This window comes from Alexandromys fortis, unplaced genomic scaffold (genome assembly GCF_014885135.2).
Source record: "Alexandromys fortis isolate MF-2015 unplaced genomic scaffold, M_Fortis_MF-2015_v1.1 scaffold_173, whole genome shotgun sequence".
In the NCBI taxonomy this organism is placed as follows: domain Eukaryota; kingdom Metazoa; phylum Chordata; class Mammalia; order Rodentia; family Cricetidae; genus Alexandromys; species Alexandromys fortis.
In genome coordinates, this window is record NW_026068051.1 from 401,977 (window position 1) to 418,233 (window position 16,257).

Genomic DNA, 16,257 nt, shown 5'->3' on the forward strand with positions numbered 1-16,257 from the left:
AAAGATCTGCCCCTAAGAAACCCTATATAAGTCCTGGACCTGTTCAGTTTGTGGCTGCCTTTTTCCACCTGGCAGAATCAGCCACTCTCTTGGTCACCTCCTTCCTAATCTCTTGAGTGAGGTTCGTTGTAATGAGTTTATTTCCCTGGAGCAGAGCGGAGTGGAACGGAGCTGTGATAACTTCGGCAGAGCCAAGCAGTAAAGGCCTTCACCAGAGCCCAGTGGCCGGGAGTCAGAGCAGAGCAGAACTGGACCACTTTGCCTGGGGAAACTTTCCCTTGCTAGAGCCGAGTTGTTCCACTTCAGGGGAGCAGAGCAGTTTGTAACAACCTCACTGGGGAAACCCTCCCCTGTTGGAGCAGACTTGTTACACTTACATTAGGGAAACCTTTCCCAGATCAAGTTCTATAAGGCTTTGCTGGGGAAACTGTCCCCTACCAGAGCAGAGCTGTAATGCTTCTTTTGGAATACCGTTTCCTTCCTAGCTGTAGGTATTCCTTGGCTTCTGACTGCCAGGATACCTTTCTATCGGCGCCGTAACATTTACACATGACGGCTACTTAGAGAATTTCAGAGCACTCAGGCCAAACAAGCCTGTGGACTGCTGGAAAGGAGAGATCTTCTCAAATGTTTGCATCCAAATGAAGCTTCAGAAAACAGTGGCGTTTGATGGGCTGGAGAGCAGGTTCAGCTGTTCAGAAGACCTGGGTTCAGTTCACAGCATCCACATAGTGGCTCACAACCATTCATGATTCCATCCCCGTTCCATGGATCTGACATTCTCTACAGGCATAAGCATACATGCAGGAAAACCACACATGCACTTAAAAATACATAAGTAAACATAAATAACAATTTGAACCTGGGGGCAGTGTAGAATTATGGAGGAATTGTGAACTAGTATTCTCCGTAGATGCCTCTGTATCAAAGATTCTGTAGACGGCCGACCTTGGCTGACCTCACACTGTGATTGTGGCAAGATGCAATGTTGCATTTTGCAAGACAAGAGGCTGACTTATCTTGGGTCATCTGAAGTCGTTGAACAGACACTTTTGTAACTGATATCATGGTCTCTTGACTATGATATAATCTTCTCTTCTTGAAATGTGTTATTAAGTAGAGCAGGTCTCTAGCCTCCGCCAATGCTAAGAATACTGTCTGATGTGGCAGGCATTGTTGGGGAGAGAGCTCCGCTTGGTGATAGGTTACACCCGTCCGTTGTGCACCACAAGGGAGGAAAGAGACAATACTATGGACTCCAAAGACTTTAGTAAATCATCACATGAGTGGGCCACTGGTCAATCAGGGCTGCAGAGCAAGGACGTAGGAGCCTTACTTTTCCTGGCAGCCCCAAACAGGGGCGGAAACAGGCTTTATAAGCACAAAAATCACCAAGATTTGTTGCCAAGCTACAGTTACAATTTTCACCAATCAGAAGTCAAAGATTAGGGACTTTCCTGTGTGTTCCATCATTGTCAACTGACACAAAGTGGGAGCTTTTCAGTCCAACCAATCAGATCCATTTGTTCTTTCTGTTGTTAGGAACAGCCATAGTGTTTTAGAGAACTAAGGGGCATGGCAGACTATTTCTATTGTCTAAGGAGGAAGCTGGGCAGCCATTGGAAAGTTCTCCCCTAGGACTTGGGAACCCGAATTTTATTTCACTGTACAGGTAAATTGAAGTCTAAAGTCAAAAAATTGGCAGTGCTTAGGCCAAGGCGCTTTTGCCTGTGCTCCACTACCTGCTGCCCCACCTATACAAGCAGGAAATGTACTGACGTGTGTGCATAACCTTGTGTTCTGTGACCTTAAAGTTAACATCACCCCTCCTTCAGAGAAACAGGGCCCTCAAAGGAATGAAGCTGTGCCCCAGGTCAAACTCATGTTTGTTTGTTTCTTTCAAAACAGGGTTATTCTTTTGTTTGTTTGCTTATTTTTTCAAGACAGGTTTTCTTTGTAGTTTTGAAGCCTGTCCGGAACTCTCTCTGTAGACCAGGCTGGCCAAGACCTCACAGAGATTCACCTGCCTCTGCCTCCGGAGTGCTGGGATTAAAAGCGTGTGCCACCGTTTCCTGGCAGGATTATTCTTTTACAGCAATATTATTTATATTTCATTCACTTTTCCATGTATTCTCATGTATTTCATAAAAATCACCTGGCAGAGTAGTTGACCTTGCCACATCGTATTTTTTTCAACATGATAACTGAACTTTACATGAAACTTTCAAAGGTAATTTGCAAGGTCACTTGGCTGGAAGCGGTGATCCTCCTCCTTCTCTTCTTAGATTTGAATTTACCTTTGTTTTATGTGTAGAAATGTGTGCATGCATGTGTGTATGTGCATCGCATGTGTGTCTAGTGCTGGAGAGGGCCAGAAGAGGGCACTGAATCCCTTGAAATTGAAGTCATGGGCCATCGTGAGCGTTGGTAACCCAGGTCCTCTGCACGAGTGGGAAAGACCGAGCTGTCTCACTAGCCCCTCGTTTCTTTTCTCTTAGGAGAGGTCTGCAGAGACCAGAGAAAGGGCTGGAGTTAGAGGTGGCTGTGAGCCCCCTGACGTGGGTCCTCTGGAAGAACAGCAAGTGCTCTAGGCTTCTTAAACTCTTCAGCTACTGTGATTTTTTGATTGATCTTCAGTTCACCATTCTAAGAGGACAGGTAGAGGACATGGTTTCTGCCCTGATCCGCAGGTCAGTCAACACAGACCCTAACGGGGAGTGAGAATTAAAAGGGACAAGAGACACAGAAGATGGAGACAGGACAGGATTCTGATCAAGTCTCATTTATTAGGGGAATAAACAGGGTAGATATAGGGCAATGGGAAAGAGGGAGTGGGTTCTTACGTCAATGGGAATGGTAACTAGGCAGCTATCATGAAAAATGTTTCAGAGATTACAGCGAATGTCACTAATTGCAAGGAAACAGATGTCTTTAGCAATTAGTCAGAAAAAGGGACTGCTAGTAATATCAGAAGGCTAATAAATCAGAATAATCAGTTCTTAGGCTGGGAACTTAGAAGAAAGCAAAAAGTTTCCCACAGGTTTCAATATGGGTTTTTTTTTTTTTTTGGAGGGAGGGTGGGCGATTTGGCACATGCCTTTAATCCTAACACTTGAGAAGCAGAGGCAAGTGGACCTCTGTGAGTTTGAGGCCAGCCTGGTCTACAGAGCCAGTTCCAGGACAGCCAGGGCTACACAGAGAAGCCCTCAAGGAATGTCTGTAGGGCTGGAGAGGTGGCTCAGTGGTTAAGCTCTTGCTGTTCTTTCAGAGGACCCAGGTCAGGTGGCTCCCAGCCACCTCCAACTCCAGCCCTTTCTCTGGTCCCTGCAGGCCTCACAGAAGAAATGAACGGCTAGTGAGACAGCTCAGTGGGGAAAGGCTCCCGCTACCAAGTCTGAGGACCTGAGTCCAATCTCTAGGACCCACAGGGTAAGCAGAAAAATTACACTCTTACAAGTTGTCCTGTGACCTCCATATGCACAAGGTGGCATTCCACACTGTACACCCAAACAATAGCATGGAAAAATCACACACACACACACACACAAACACACATGCACACACACACACATATGCACACATAAACACACATGCACATACACACATGTACACACACTCAAACACACACAAACACACACACGTTTCATCAATCTTGTTAGGTCTGCCACCCCAGCACTCTGAAAGCTGAACTGGGAGAACTGCTATGAGATCAAGACTAACCTGAGCTATTTAGTGAGCTCTAGGCTAGCCTGGGCTACAAAGTGAAACCCTGTCCCTCATCCCCCACCCTAGAAAGAACAATCTTAAGAGCAAAAAAGCCAGGGATGGTGGCTCATGCCCATGATCCCAACATTAGGAAACTGGGGTGGAATTGCAAAGAGTTTAAAGGCAGCCTGGGCTACACAGTGAGCATCCGGCTAGCCGTGGCTACATGAGATCCTCTGTGTGTGTATGTGTAAAACCTAAAACCTTAAACATGTGTGAACCTAACATCTATGTGTATCAGTGTTCAGCCTGCATGTGCGTGGTACCCTTGAAGTCACATGAGAGCACCGATCCTCTGGAACTAGAGTTACAGGCAGTTGTGAGCCCCCATGGGAACTGAAGCCGGGTCCTCTGCTGGAGCCGACAGTGCTCTAACCACTGACCCTCCTCTCCAGCCCTCGACACCTCGCAGACAAGACAAAAAGCAATTCCCTGTTCCGCACTCCACCCATTTGAAACTGTACACGAGACCAGAGAAACAGAGGCTAATGTTTATTCTCTCAGGTCTCTATCTTGGGTCACTTTGGGCTAAAGTCCTGTGGCAGAAGGGCGGGGCCTGTTTGGAGGTGACATCATCCCCGGGAAGCTTTCCCCTTGGGTGTAGGGACAAGCAGGCTTTCTCCAGTCTGCACTGTGTAAGAGCCACCCTTCCTGTCTGAGAGTCTCACCCTCCGGGAGGTTCCTCCTGTTAAACCACGCCAGTCATTCTCATTCCTGTGCCTTTATTTCCTGCTTGTTTTCTGGCCAGTTCAGCTGGGAAGTTAGCCACAGGAAAGTTCCCTGGACATTTTCTCCTCTTTCCCTCCCCTCCCCTCCCCTCCCCTCCTTCTTCCCTTCTGTCTTCCTTTCTCCCTCCCCCTCTCTTTCTCCTCTTTTCTTTCTGGAACACCATCTCATGTAGCCAAGCCAGGAAGAATTATGGGTATGCTCTACCATACCTGATGTTCACAAGGAGCTGGCACCCAACACAGGGCACAATGTGGTTCAGAGACAGACTGCTAGGCCAGCATGTGGGAGGGCCTAAATTCAATCCCCAGCACGACTGAACAATCTGCAAACAATATGGGTGCCAGGCTTGACAAATCTCAGAGCAGGTAAAACCAGTTAGTCTTCAGGCCTCATAAGTGACCTCAAACATTTTTGATTTGCAAACATGTATCTCTTATTAATACTGCATTAAAAAAGAGTCGAAGTTGTCAGATGTGGTGGCACACGCCTTTAGTCCCAGAACTTGGGAGGCTGAACAGGAAGATCTCTGAATTCAAGGCCAGCCTGGTCTACAGAGTGAGTTCCAGGACAACTAAGGCTACACAAAGAAACTCTATCTCAAAAACCAACCAAATGAACATCAATAACAAAAAATCCCGAAACAACACAACAAAACAAAAAAGGGGAAAAGCTGGGAATATGACTCACACGTGTAACCCTGGCATTCTGGAAGTCTGAAGCAGAAGGATTGCTACCAGTTTGAGGTCAGTCCAAGTTACACAGTGAGATTCTCTCTCAAACAAATAACTAAATCAATGAAATAAGGTAGGTGTACATATATTTTAAATAAAATTTTAGATTAAAAATAAAATAAAAATAATACATTTTACAAGCAATGAAGCTGTAATTCTTAGTACTAGCACGCAGTGTTCTCTGCGTACTGCAAATGTTCTTCCCAACCCTTCCTCCTTCATAGTGGATCTGCTTCCCTTTTGGTTGGGTGCATGACAATGTCATCATTTTTTTAGGTCTTGTGATTCTGAAATAAATACTTAGAAACTGCACATGGTGGTATAACTTTGTAAGTCCAGTACCTGGGGAAGTGAGGCAGAATAATGAGGAATTCAAAGCCAGCTTCAGTTGTATAGCTAACTAATTCAAAGTCAGACTGAGTTATTTGGTTTTTTTTTGTTTTTGTTTTTTGTTTTTTTTTTGATTTTCGAGACAGGGTTTCTCCATAGCTTTTTGGTTCCTGTCCTGGAACTAGTTCTTCTAGACCAGGCTGGTCTCGAACTCACAGAGATCCGCCTGCCTCTGCCTCCTGAGTGCTGGGATTAAAGGTGTGCGCCACCACCGCCCGGCTCAGATTGAGTTATTTGAAGTGATATCACACTTGCCTGTCAAGCCTGAGCATGATGGGTTTGATCCCCAGTACCTTATAAAGTGGAGTAGAGTTGTATACTTGTAATCCAAGCATTTGAGAAGTAGGGACACGGGGAGATGTAGGTCATGGTCAGGCTGAACTGTATAGTAAGTTCAAGATCTGCCCTAGTGATATTGGGAGACCTGTGTCAAAACAGATCGAGAAAATTAAAATGAATGAATGACATGCCTCTCTCACTGTAATCCCTGAACTAGAGAGGCTGAGGCGGGGTATTTTGAGGCCAACCTGGACTACAGAGTTCTAAGAAGCCTGAACTACAGAGTGAGACACTGTTCCTACAAGCAAGCAAACAGACAGACATTACATTGTTGCCAGGTGTGTTGGCATATGCTTGTCATTTCTGCCCTACTGAAGATTAAGGCAGAAGAATAATAAATTAGCGCCTAACCTGAGCTATCACTGAGTACTAGGCTAGCCCAGACTTCACTACATTGTTAGACTTTGTCTATAAATAAATAAATTGTCTGGAATTATATGCTAAGTGAATTGTTTCAGTGAGATAATAAATACATCCTTTGTACATCTAAAAAATACCCCAGGTACGGTCAGAAACTTTCGTTGTTAACAGGTTAGTTTTTCAGATTTATTCATTCTGTGTGTATTAGTGTTTTTCCTCGTGTGTGTCAGTGTACCGTGTGAGTGTCTGATGCTCACAGAGGTCAGAAAAGGGCATCAGGTCTCCTGAAACTGGAGTTGTGGGTTGCCATGTGGGTGCTGCAAGTTGAACCCCAGTTTCCTGCAATAGCAACAAGTGTTCTTAACCACTGAGCCATCTCTCTAGCCCCAATTGTTATTGCTATTTTAATTATTTAACTGGAAATATTAAAAAGAGATATTCACATCAGAACTCAGGTAGAGACCCAGTGGTGTTTGGTTTTTACTTAACTGTAGAGGCTGTAACAGGATGGACAGTGGTGGCCACACCTTTAATCCCAGCACTCAGGAGGCAGAGACCCGCAGATCTCTGTGAGTTCGAGGCCAGCCAGGTCTACAGATCCGAACCACCCCAGCACTCCCACACGGCTGCAATCCAAACTCTAGTCACCAAGTAGAGTTCCAGGCCTAGAACACCTCTGAATCTTCCAGAACTTTCCCCCATGACATAAAGCCTACATTTCAGGAGTGTTCTCACCTTTCCTTTTTTTTTGGGGGGGGGAGGGGAGCAGAGTGGAATTCGAGACAGGGTTTCTTTGTGTAACCCAGGCTGTCCTGGAACTAGGTCTGTAGACCAGGGTGGCCACCAGCTCACAGAGATCCACCTGCCACTGCCTCCCAAGTGAGTGCTAGGATTAAAGGCGTGCACCACCACCGCCTGACTATATTAATAATTAATTTTAACTTTATTGAGACAGGGTCTCATGTAGCCCTGCTGGTCTCTGAACTCCTAACCCTCCTGCCGCTGTCACCCTGCAAAGTGATGGGACAACAGGAGTGCCACCATGCCCACTGCTCTGAACTTTTGCTTTCCTCTTTTCTTTCCCAGAGCCTCAGACCCAACTTGAAGCATTAGGCTGTTATTGTTTGTAAGTATTGAAAAATACTTAACAGCTTTAACTGCCTGATATCTTTGCCGTTTTACAGTCTTGTTAGTGTGATTAATTGGAACCCAGAGTTAATGAGGTGCCGGTATGATTCTGAGTTTGTCACTTCCTGTGGTGAATTGTTCCAGGCTGCTGAACCTTGTGTCTGCATCCAGGCACACCTTGGCCCTGCCCCTTGGGAATTTGGCTCAGTGCATCCTGGCCTGCGCCCTACCTGCTTGCGTGGCAGACAGTACCCTGTCCTTTTAAAAGACAAGCTCCGCCCACTCCCGCTTCCCACCTCCTCTTCTGAAGAGGCAGACTGCACCTTGCCTGTTCTTCCCTTTCCTCTTTCTTTCTGTATTTCTTTCTCTCTTTCCTCCCCCCACTCGCTTTATCTCAATAAAACTCTGCCTGCCTGGCGTGTCTGTCCCTCGACCGCCCCTGCCCCGCCAAGGTCTCTCGCTCCGCTTTACAACATCTTGGCTATCTTCCCAGACATTGTACTGCTTTTAACGATTTAAAATGGACCAGCAGATCTCTTGTAGTTCCAGTGTTTAGGAGGCAGGTGCCAGAGCCAGAAGGTTCAAGAGAAATTATGCCCGCGCGCCCCCCACACACACACTTTTTTTTTTCTTTTTTTTTTTTTTTGTTTTTCGAGACAGGGTTTCTCTGTGGTTTTGGAGCCTGTCCTGGAACTAGCTCTTGTAGACCAGGCTGGTCTTGAACTCACAGAGATCCGCCTGTCTCTGCCTCCCGAGTGCTGGGATTAAAGGCGTGCGCCACCACCACCCCCCGGCCACACTCTTTTTTTTTTTTTAAATTAAGTAATAACTATGCTGGTTACTTTCTTATTTTGCTACCAAAAAAAAAAAAAAAAACCTGATAGAGTTTTGCCTGGTGGTTCAGCAGTTAAAGGCACCTGTCTGTCATCAAGGCTGACATTATGAGTTCAATCATGGAGACACACTTGGTGGAAGGAGAAAAACAATTCCTGCAAGTGGTTCTCTGACCTCCATGCACAGACAAAATTAATAAATGCAATAAAATGTTTTATTTTTTAATTTTTCAAGACAGGGTTTCTCTGTAGCTTTGCAGCCTGTCCTGGAACTAGCTCTTGTAGACCAGGCTGGCCTCGAACTCACAGACTGCTTCCCGAGTGCTGGGATTAAAGGCATGCGCCAACGCTGCCCAGCAATAAAATGTTTTTAAAGTATCTGGTAAACATAACTTAGGAAGGAAGGGCTTGTTTGGCCTCTCAGTTTGAGGGTACATTGGCAAGGCAGTCATGGCGGCAGGATTGAAGGCAGTTGGTCACATTACATCCAGTCAGGAAACAGGATGAGGAATTCTTGTGCTTGATTTGCTTTCTGCTTTTTATTCAGCCCAGGACACAGTTCGTTGATGGAACACAGCAGTCGGGGTAAATTTTCTCCAGTAAACAGAGTCTAGATAACCTCCCACCCTCCCAGTGGCGTATCTCCTGTAGATCCTGCCAAGACGTTTGGCATTCACCAAAACCAAAGAAACAGCTTCTGGGATTCAGTTCTCTTCTTCCAGTGTGGTTCAAAGGTCATCTGAGGTCAATTCGGGTTATCTGCTGAGTCACCTTGCCCGGCTAAGGTTCCTAGATTGTGGGTTCTCATGAAGTTTGTGTGGTCTTCACCTGTGATCTAGCAGAGGCCATGACCTACGTCCTTCTAGAGAAACATAGAAGGAAGTGACCTGGGCACCTTTGGAGCAGGAGATTTGAGGAGTTGGCTTTTTCTGTGCCTAGAAACTAGATAATACCAGATAGCAGCTGTTCCTTCAAAGGCAAAGCCAACCTCCCATAAGGTTGAAGGTTACAAAGGTACATTGTCCAGGGTGTGGGAAGGAAGCCAAAGCTCACTGCCACAGGGAGGATTTGAAATGCTGGTATCTGTGGTTTGCAGGTGTGGCAGAGCAGAGGAAATAGATCTGGAGCTGTGTGAAGCAAAATCCACGGGAAAGAATGAGGAACTTGCTTACCTTCTTCCAGAGAAACACCCCTGGAGCCCACACCGCTCAGTCTTTCAAAAGCTCTCAAACACTTTAAGTTTTGTTTAGAAACGTTTTAAAAAAACAAATTGTTATAAACTACAGACAACTTTTTTTTTTTTTTTAAAGTTTCTTTCAATAGGAACTTCTTTTAGGGACCCACTAGTCTGGTGATAAGATAAAAATTCACACACACACACACACACACACACACACCTTTATTATACTGATCTTTTGAGGAAGCTATCTTACCACTTCTACCATTTCCCTTTTCCCTCAACTACATGCATATCAAACATGTAGTAGATGCCCCTTAAAATGCCAGGTAGAGGCCTGGGGAGATGGCACAGGGGCTAAGAGCACTGGCTGCCCTTCTGGAAGAGCAGGGTTCGGTTTCCAGCACACAGTGACTCACAACTGTCTGTAACTTCAGTCCCAGGGGATCCAACACCCTGTTCTGGTCTCTGTGGGCGTGTCCTGTTTCAAAAAAAACAAAACAAAAAAACAAAAAAATTCAAGTAGTGCAGTGTGCATTTGCACACATATGAACATGCATATACACACATGCGCGCACACACACAAAGAAAAAATAAAATTGAGGTAGTGCTGCATTTCATAAAGTTGGTATAGAGAGGACAAATACAGATCCTGTGCGCTAGAAAGACGTGTAATTTCTGTAATGATCTGTCCTGACCCTTTATGAGATAAGTCCCGACCACTCCCCCACATCCGCCAAGGCAAGCAGATCTTCCTTCTGCTTCCAGCAGGAGCCCCCTTCCTTTCCATCTCTCTCTGATAGAAATAGGTAGCTTCTCCTCCCCCCCCCCCCTCTCTCTCTCTCTCTCTCTCTCTCTCTCTCTCTCTCTCTCTCTGTTTCTCTCTCTGCCTCTCTCTCCTCATCCCCCTTCTTCCTCCCTCTCCCCTTTCCCCTTTCTTTCCATAACCCACTAAATAAATACCCACTTTCTCTTCATGGCATGCTTCCTGTTCTTGCAGAGGACCTGAGTTTGCGTCCCAGCCCCCATATTGGATAGGTCACAACTGCCTGCAACTCCAACTCTAGGAGATGTGACACCCTCTTCTGGGCTCCAAAGGCACCTGCACTCACATGTGCACATGCCTTTAAATACCCACATAATCAAAAATAAAATCAATCTTCTAAAACAACCCTTCAAGGAGGAATGAGTTTATTCAAGGAGAAGAGCTGTAGAGACTGAGCACAGTTATAAATCTGATTCTGCTCAGATTGGCCCTGGTCTGCCTGGCACTGGCCAACCTAGTAAGCCATGGTTAACCATCACTAAGTGGCAACCATGCTCACCCTTCCACATGGTCTGAGAAGATGCCAGGAAGCCTGCTGTGGAATAATCCTCTGTACACTGTGAAGATGTGCTGCTCTCGTTGTTAATGAAAAGTTGATTGGCTGATGGCCAGGCAGGATTTTGGTGGGCAAAGAGAATGCTGGGAGGAAGAAGGGCAGAGTCTCAGTAGTCAGGAAGAGACAGTAGGAGATACAGAGTGAGCAGGATGGAGCAAGGTAAACAAGCCTCAGGGCAGCACATAGATGAGTAGAAATGGGTTAATTTAAATTACAGGAGCTAATAAGCATAAGCTATTGGCTAAGCATTTATAATAAACATTAAGTCTCTGTGTAGTTATTTGGGAGCTGGCCAGCGATCCCAATGAAAACTCCACGTACAGAAGCCAATGGGTTCTATAGGGTTTCTGTATGAGACAAGGTTCTACCTAGCCTCTTAGGCTGGCCTCAAACTCATGATAGTATCTTCCTGCCTCAGCCTCCCCAGTGCTGGGATTATTAGCACTTGCTACCATGCTGGGCAGCCACTAGGTTCTAATCCTTAGACAGGGCAGAGGCATCAAATGCGGTTACTTCATTCTTTCTAAAGTAAAGACCAAGAACAAAATGGTCCTGCATCACCACACATTGAAGAAAACGTGAGGACCATTGAGATGGCTCCATGGGTAAAGATACTCGCTGAACAAACTTGGCAATGCGTGTTGGATACCTGGAAGTCACATAAAGGAAGAAGGAGAGAAGTGACTCCACAAAGTTGTTCTCCACACACACACACACACACACACACACACACACCCCAGACATGCACACAAATGATAATTTAATTTTAAAAAGAAGAAATATGAGAAAGCATAGTCAATTTTCTTCAAAAGTGCTTGCAAAGAGCCCATTATCTAAACCAAGATTGTGTGTGTTGTCAGACTCAGCTATAAGTGCCTTCTCTTTTGCTGAGTACCTGTGAAAACAACAGCCTAGGAATAGAAGTTCCAAGTGCTGATCCCTGCTGATTCTGTTCCTTTCGGGACAGAGGTCATTTCCTTTCTTGTCTCTCAAGCCTGAGTGCCAAGGGCTGCACATAAAAGTTGCCTACACACAGCACTAACCAGTTTTGTGATGTGGGAGTCCCCTCTGTGTGGTGTGATTACCATTAGTGAATAAAGAAACTGCTTTGGACTGTAGCAAGGCAGAACTTAGGTAGGCAGGGAAAGCTGGACTGAATGCTGGGAGAAAGAAGGGCGGAGTTAGGGAACTGCCATGGAGCAGCTGCTGGAGATAGACATGCTGAAACTTTGCTGGTAGGCCACGACCTCGTGGTCCTTTACAGATTATTAGAAATGGGTTAAATTAATATAAGAGTTATCCAAGAAGAAGCTAGAGCTAATGGGGCAAGCAGTGACTTAATTAATACAGTTTCTCTGGGATCATTTTGGAGCTAAGTGTCTAGTAATAACCAAGTGGAACCCTGCAACAGTTTTGTTTCTATGTTTTCCCATTGTTAGGCTATGTCCTCACTTATATTTTTGAAATATGAGATTGTTCATTTGATATTTCTGTCTTTATTTCATGTTTTTTGAGATAGATCTCATGAAGCCCAGGGCTCCTTAAGCACAGCAGGCAAGTTCTCTATCACTGAGTTACATCTACAACCCCTGCTACCTCTACTCCCAACCCCAGAGAGACAGAGTTTCTTTTCTCTGTATAGCCCTGGCTGTCCTGAACTCACTCTGTAGACCAGGCTAGCCTTGAACTCACAGAGATCCACCTGCCTCTGCCTCCTGAGTGCTGGGATTAAAGGTGTGTGCCACCACTGCCCAGCTAAAATATATTTGTGTGTGTGTATGTGTGTGTGTGTGTGTGTGTGTGTGTGTGCACGCCTGAGGAGGCCAGAAGACATCACATCCCCTGGAGCTGGAGCTGAAGTGTGCTGGGAACTGAACTCAGGTCCCCTGGGAGAGCAGGAAGTGGTCTTGACCACTGAGCCATCTCTCCAGCCCTGAGACAGGTCCTGAGACAGGGTCTTGGTGTGTAATCAACTGATTTTGTGCTTAGGAGCTTCCTGCCACTCCCTCCTGAGAACTAGGATTATTTAGGATTACTGTGTGTGTATGGAATATTATTCTCATTCCCATATTAGGGCAATCAAGGTGGAAAGACAAGGATTTCTTTTTTTTAAAGAAAGGGTCTAAAGCTGGGCGTGGTGGCGGCACATGCCTTTAATCCCAGCACTCGGGAGGCATAGTCAGGAAGATCTCTGAGTTCAAGGCTAGCCTGGTCTACAAACCAGTTCTGTTATACAGAGAAACGTTGTCTCAAAAAACAATAAATAAACAAACAAATAAATAAATTCATTTGCTCTGGCTGGAACTTACTGACCTCCACCTGCTTCTGTCTCCAGAGTACTGGAACTAAACAGGCACCACCGCACCTGGCTGAAAAGCACAGGTTATGCAGCCATCAGATAGGAAGCTGACTCAAGCATGGCAGGGAATTCTCCAAGAGCCTGTGTTGTCCATACTTTGTTTTAATCTTGAACTCTTGGTTGGCCAGGGTATTTCATTTTGTGAATGTCCTAAGCAACTCCAGATGGCTTGTCCTAGCATGGGAGACTGGGTGGGGACACACAATGTTTCCTGCTGGAGCCGTTTCTCAGCCCTCGGAACACTCTGCCTTCTCTAAGCATTGCAGGTAGTTTTGAGGTGTTTGGGCGTGGAGAGCTTTAGCTTGCCTGAGCCACATTCTTGACCTCTTCACAGTTCATTCTCTGTTTCTGAATGGCTTCGTTATAGGAGTGATGCAATTCTCCGGGTGGATTTGTGAATTGTGCAGAACCATTGGATAAGATCGGTAAAGAAGTGAGAAGTGATTACTGTCAAATGGTATTCGTTCAGTTTAAAGGACTCGGTGTTTGTGTGCGCGTGTGTGTGCACATTCTTTATAGTGTGTGTGTGTAGAGGTCAGAAGGTGACTATTTAGTTGGGGGCTTCACCCCAGCTCCCTGGCATCCATTTTTGAAATGTTGGGCAGAAAACTCCATTCCAAGCCTCAGTCCAAACTCCACCTCTGAGAAAGCCCACCAAGCAGTGACCTCTCCTCACGAAGGATCAAGACCACTCCCACAGGCTATTTAAACTGCCCCCCCCAGAGAATAAACACGTGGTCTCCCCTTTTCTCTCTCTGGTGGTCATTCCGATTCTCCTTCTCCCTCCTCTGTGTTTTCCCGGGGAGGGGGGGCGCACCTGGGAGCACTGGCACCCATCAAACCTGGGCCTCTTCTAATTCAGTCTGATTTGGTCTGATTGGAATTATTGCATTGTGATGGAGAGGTTTGTTGGTCGGAAAATACTTAACAGTGACCTCAGGGCCTTCCATATGGTTTGAGACAAAGTTTCCTCGTTGTTCACCATTTCATACCACAGACTAGCTGGCTGATGATCTTGGGAGATTCTCTGGTCTCTGTGTCTTGTCTGAGTCTCAGGGCACTGGGGTTATCAATGTGGGCTATGACCTTGGCTTTACATGGGTTCTGGAGTTTCAAACACAGGTTTTCACACTTGTACAACAACGCTTTACCAACTGAACTGTTTTCCAAGCTCCATCCAACTTCATTTGTTTTGAAACTGGGTCTCACTAAGTTCCACTCACTGGCCTGACACTTGCTGTGCTGATTAGCTGCCCGTGAATTAGTAAGCAATCCTATGGCCCTGTCTTGTCAATGTTTGGATTACAGGGATATCCTAGTATATATGGCTTAAGCGACTTTTTTGGGAGGCGGGACTGAGGCCTATCATTTACAGACTCTTGCATACTAGGCAAGGTCTCCACACCTGACCTAGAATTTCAGTTGTTCTTTTTTAAAAAACAAAACACAGCTGGAGGGATAGCCTAGATGTTCGGAGCACTTGTTACTCTTGCAGAGGACCCAGGTTCCGTTCCCAGCACCCAAATGGTGGCTCACAATCACCTACAACTCCAGCTAGCCAAACACTCGTATATATAAAATAAATAAATCTAGGGCTGGAGAGATGGCTCAGTGGTTAAGAGCACTGGCTGCTCTTCCAGAGGTCCTGAGTTCAATTCCCAGCAACCACATGGTGGCTCACAACCATCTGTAATGAGATCTGGCGCCCTCTTCGGGCGTGCGGGCATACACGGAGGCAGAATGTTATATACATAATTAATAAATAAATCTTTAAAAAAAAAGAATTTTAAAAAAATTTTTTTTAACAAAAAATAAATAAATAAATAAATCTAAAACAATTCAACAAAACTAACTTCTTACCTAGCCAGGGTTTTGCTAAATTGTACTGGTTGGCCTTGAAGGGTGAACCATTTGCCTCAGACATCCCAGTGGCTAAGATTACAGGCCTACACCACCAGGTCCAGCAAATCAGAGCGTTCATTTCCTTCAGTGCCACAGCTGTGACGTCACCCCAAACCACTTCCTTCCTGCATTACTGCAGAATCTCCCCATGCTTCTTTCCTTATGCAGCCTGCTCTTGGGGCAGCTGCCAAAGCTCAGAGGGCAAGAGCTCTTGTCTTCTCTTGCAGGGCGCCCGGCTCCATTTCCCAGCACCCATATGGCAAACTCACAATCACCTTTGACCTCCATATGAGTGCTGTATCAAGCACCCGCAAATACTTATACAAACAAAATAAAGTTAAAGAAAAACTAAAAAGAATAGCCAAGAGACTGGAGAGATGGCTCAGCAGCTAAGAGCACCAGCTTCTCTGCTAGAGGACCAGGCTTAGTCTTGAGCACCTATGGGAATTCACAAGAGGCTGTAACTTCAGTTCCACAGCATCCACTGCCCTCTTCTGGCCTCTGTAGATATTGCATGCACTTGGTACATATGGAGGCAAACACTAAACCACCATAGCTGGGCCATGGTGGCGCATGCCTTTAATCCCAGCACTCGGGAGGCAGAGGCAGGCAAATCTCTGTGAGTTCTAGGCCAGCCTGCTCTATGTAGAGACCCTAAGAGAAAAGAAATGAAGAAGAAAGGAGCCCTCTGGATGTGGCAGTATGGTGTGGCTTGCTTTCTCTTGGTCTCCACTCATCTGCCACATCTCCCACTCTTCCCGCTGTCCTCGTTCCTCCTCCACACTCTGTACGTCTCTTCCACATGTGAAATGTCCCAGGAAGACAATGATCATTAATGTACAGTCATCGTGTAGGATTTGGGAGATGGCTCAGTTGATACGGTACTTGGGAGGCAATTATGAGACCCTGAGTCTGAACCCCAGCACCCAAATTAATTAAAAAGCCTTAGAAGTGGTCCCCAGCACCCACATTAAAAAAAAAATGCCAGGTGGTGGTGGTAGCAAACACCTTTAATCCCAGCACTTGGGAGGCAAAGACAGGCAGATCTCTCTGTGAGTTCAAGGCCAGCCTGGTCTACAGAGTGAGTTCCAGGACAGCCAGGACTACACAGAGAAATCCTGTCTCAAAAAACAAAACAAGCAAGCAAACCAAAAAGCTTCAG